The sequence below is a fragment of the Chinchilla lanigera genome, unplaced genomic scaffold (genome assembly GCF_000276665.1).
Source record: "Chinchilla lanigera isolate Chin_1 unplaced genomic scaffold, ChiLan1.0 scaffold00054, whole genome shotgun sequence".
NCBI classification, from domain to species: Eukaryota; Metazoa; Chordata; class Mammalia; order Rodentia; family Chinchillidae; genus Chinchilla; species Chinchilla lanigera.
In genome coordinates, this window is record NW_004955455.1 from 2,106,987 (window position 1) to 2,111,218 (window position 4,232).

The 4,232-nt window shown below is 46.5% G+C and overlaps 1 pseudogene; it reads left to right on the plus strand.

The window, feature by feature from the left end:
* The first annotated feature begins 1,174 nt into the window (after positions 1 to 1,174).
* LOC102003316 lies at positions 1,175 to 3,691 on the plus strand (annotated as a pseudogene).
* Positions 3,692 to 4,232: the final 541 nt, after the last annotated feature.

Sequence of the window (4,232 nt, forward strand, 5' to 3'; positions counted from 1 at the left end):
AAACTTGGTTAAGTGGACCTCTTGAAGTTTTAATAGAGTTGCTCTTCAGAAGTCACCATGAAGAAAAGCCACAGCTGAGGAGAAAATATTTGTAACCAAGATAAATCATTTGCACACAGAACAGATAAAGAACACTTACAGCTCAATGATAAAAAGACAATCGAACAAAATATTAGGCAAACAACTCACGAATTTATCAAAGAAAATGCGCAGACATTAAGGAAGCACATGAAAAGATACTTGACAGTGGGTCAATGTGGGCACCTGAACATGGTAGCCTGGCACCAAGCCCCACCTCCGCTCAGCCACTGCTCTGCCTCTTTCTCCTCTCACACAGCGCAGGAAGAGCTGGAGCTCCATTTGGCTTGGAACTGTTGCCACGACAAGTATTTTCTTAAGAAATCTCCGGTACTGGACCCTCCAAAGCTGAGGGTGGGGGTGGAGGGGCACACACTTACTTGCTGGGGAGCCATCTATCCAAATAGAGCATGATAGGACACATCCACCCAGTTCCTGGCACCCATTTTCATCTGCGAAGTAGGTCCTCTTTGGAAGAACCCTGGCAGAAGACCCAGCCTATTCCTCTTTGTAATTAGAAAGGCCAGAGCTCAAAGCCAGTATGTCTACCTTGGTTGCCACACTAGGTGACCAGTGGATGGTTACCCCCCCTTCTGCCCCATACATGGAAACCCAGAGGTAGAGCCCCACTTGGAGGAAGCTGGACCTTTGCTAGAGAGAGATCCAGTTGTCATCAGTACCCAGGAAGCCCTGCTCTTCCTCTTGCTACTGCTCTACCACAGCAGGTGCTGTTGTTGCTAAGCTTGCCTTAACACCTTCATCTGGGCAAGTCCACCTAAGCTAGAAATCTACCTACTCTGGACAGCCACTGCCATCACCACCCCAGGAACACCAATCATTGTAACACAAAGTCCATCCTCTAGTCAGTTCCCCCTGTCTTCTTCCGCCTCTCCCTACGAGGCTTCACACAGAAGGAAAGATATAGTTTAGGACTGCTGCTCGGAAGTTTACTGCACAAGATAGAGTCAATCCCTTTCCTGAGTCTCCAGAAAATAAAGAAGCAGGAAAAAGCAAGGATAAGAAGGCAAGAGACACTGATCATTTGAGGGGAAATTCCACATTTTCTCTGAGGGATTGACTGGTGATTGCAGCCAAAATGGCTAACCCTCCAAGACATTCCTTGTGGGACAGTTCAACAGCAGAAAGGCATGAAGGGGACTTTGGCTGCACATTAAGGACCTGCAGAAGCTCATGGAGCTGCATTCTACTGGTGGAATGATCCAGATCAACATCCACAATGGAAGGGAGCAGAATCTTTGCAGTCGACTGAATACCACCCCTTTAGAAGGTCTTTCTGGGAACCCTGCTGATCTGAAGAATGTAGTCTCCTGTTTGGGCATAACTTGATCCCCTCCTCAAAACCTTCTTAGAATTACCTTCACAATGTCACACTCGTCATCCTGGAGATGGAAGCCATCATCTTCCTCGTCCTGTCCTTCTATTTCCCCCCTGGTGGAAATAGTGAACTCTGTGGTCTAGTCGTGAGTATCCCGGAAGTCAAAGCCAAAGCGGAAGCTGGCTGGATGAAGGGGCCGCCATCTTGTTCCCAGTGAGCATCACGGCATTGGTGACTCCCTTCAATGATTGGAGCAAACAGACAGAAGCAATTCCAGGGGCTGCGGAGCCACTAAACAAGAGGAAAATTCTCCATTATCCACAGCAGTCAACACATCCAGCTCCCTGTGGCTGAGATCACAGAGAGGAATATTGCCCAAATCAAATATGGTGTCCTGATCTCTGCAAATGGGATTCTAATCCAGGGGAATAAGGCTAATGAGAGCTGTGACAGGGAAGTCAAACCTTGCTGAGAAGTCCCTGGACAAAGACCCACATTGTTCTCACAGACCCACATGATGGGAGGGTGACTGCTGTGGAAGCCAGTTCCCAGATGGGAGTCATCTTTACCCTCGTAGGGTCCAAGGAGGGTGAGGAGGAGAAGAAGAAAAGTAGAAAACAAAGAGCACCTGAAGATCAAAACAAAACAAAGACCCAGGATGGAGTGGCCTTAGAAATCTAGTCACTCATAATAATGCATACATCACATTAACAATATAAACATGTAAACACTTAGATTTCCCCTTTTTATTTTCATGTCTGCAGTTTCTTTTCTAAATGTAAAGATATGATGAAAATAAAATAAGTAAACCATTAGACTCTATGAGGTATTTCTCAGTCTGATTGCCTATATTTTTCTTACCAAATTTTTAAAACAACTCTATCTTTTTTAAACAAACAAACCAGACTCTTTAGCACTATTGCCTTTGCAGGAAATACACCTTCTGCTTCCAATAGCTCAGCACTTCTAATCAAATATTTCTGTGTATAGATAGGCTTTTTTTATTTTTCCTAAATGCTGGTTTGCTATTGCATTTAAAATTCCTCCTAGTCTTATGGGAATTAAATTCTTAATCTGTATTTAAAAAAAAAAGAAGAAATCTAGTCACTCAACAGCCAACAGGAGATCAGCAATGAGGAAAAAGAGAAGGCAATAGCCAAGGTGCCCCAAAAGGAGCAGGGCCAATTGTGTCTGCTATCACAGGTGTCCTTCTGACTCTGTCCTTCATAACTGACAATTTCATGATACAACACTGGCCATGGCTGCTGGAGTGTGCTCCCATCTATATTCAGTATTTTGTCAAGTTCTTCCTCATCAGTGTCAGTGTACTGGCGGTAGAGGGGCTACCACTGGCAGTCACCATCTCACTGGCCTACTCTGCGAAGAAAATGGTGAAAGATGATAACCTGGTGCAGCACTTGAATGCTTGTGAGACAGCGGCACTCACATCACCATCTGCTCTGACAAGACAGCCACACTGACCATGAACCAATGACAGTGGCACAAGCTTACACCAGAGCACCCGCTACCATTGGATCCCAAGCCCTGATGTCTTCCTGCCCAGGGTCCTGGACCTTGCTGTCAATGCTATTTCTATCAGTGGTGCCTATACCTCCAAGATTCCAACCCCGCAGAAGGAGATGACCACACAGCAGTTGAGCAACAAGACAGAATGTACTCTGCTGGGCTTTTGTCACCATGCCATGGGTACTGCAGGTAGAGATGTAGCAAGGAGGTACTAGACATCAACCAAGCAGATGACAACTTCACCAGCCTCATGAAGGAAGCAATATGGAGATGAAACATCTCTGAAGTCTATGACAGCATCTCCAAGTTCCTGCAGGTCCAGCTCCCTGTCAGTGTGGTGGCCATGATCATGGCCTTCACTGGAACCTGTATCACTCAGGGTTCCCCACCGTAGGCCATGCAGATGTTGTGAGTCAATCTAATCGTGGACACTTTGTTTCACTGGCCCTGGCCAAGAGCCCCCTACAGGTACTTGTTAAAGCATTGTGAGAAACTATTTGATATTGCTAGTGAGAAGAAGATGCCTCTTCATCCACTGCTCAGTCAACACCATACCATTATTTTCAACACCTTCACGCTGGTGCAGTTCTTCAACTCCCAAGAGATCCAGGAGAGAAGAAAATCTTTGCAGGCATCTATCACAATCTCATCCTCTGCTCTGTGGTTGTAGGCACACTCATCGGCCAGGCTCTCACTGCAGAATTTGGGGGTGACCCCCTTAGCTGCACCAGGACCAGCCTGTCCCAGTGATTGTGGTGTCTCTTCAACAGGCTTGGAGAACTTCTGTGGTGTCAGATCATCTCTGTGATGATCTGAACCCAGTTTCAGACTCACTGTCTGCAGGTTCTCTGAAAGAGGCTGAGCCTGGCATTATGAAGAGGCAGTCACCATGCCGGATGAGCCGGATGAGATAGACCATGCTGACATGGACTGTGCCAGGGCCAGATCCTCTGGTTCTGGGGTCTGAACCATATCCAGATCAGATCAAAGTGCCAAAGCCTTCCATAGTTCCCTCATGAAAGCGTTCAGAAGCCCCAGAACCTAAACTCCATACACAACTTCACGACCCACCCTGAATTCACTATAGATGAGGGTTTTCCAGGAACACCTTTCTTGCATGAGAGAGAGGAAGAAGATCCTACAATTAGGATTCCTCTTCCTTTCTCACCGACCCCATCTATGAGGTGATAATGGGATTTTTCGCTGCCATAGCAGCAGTTCATAAGCGTGTGAGACAACCAACCTGACCATGAAGAAGCAAGAGCGCAGACCTACCAGGATTTTGACTTAA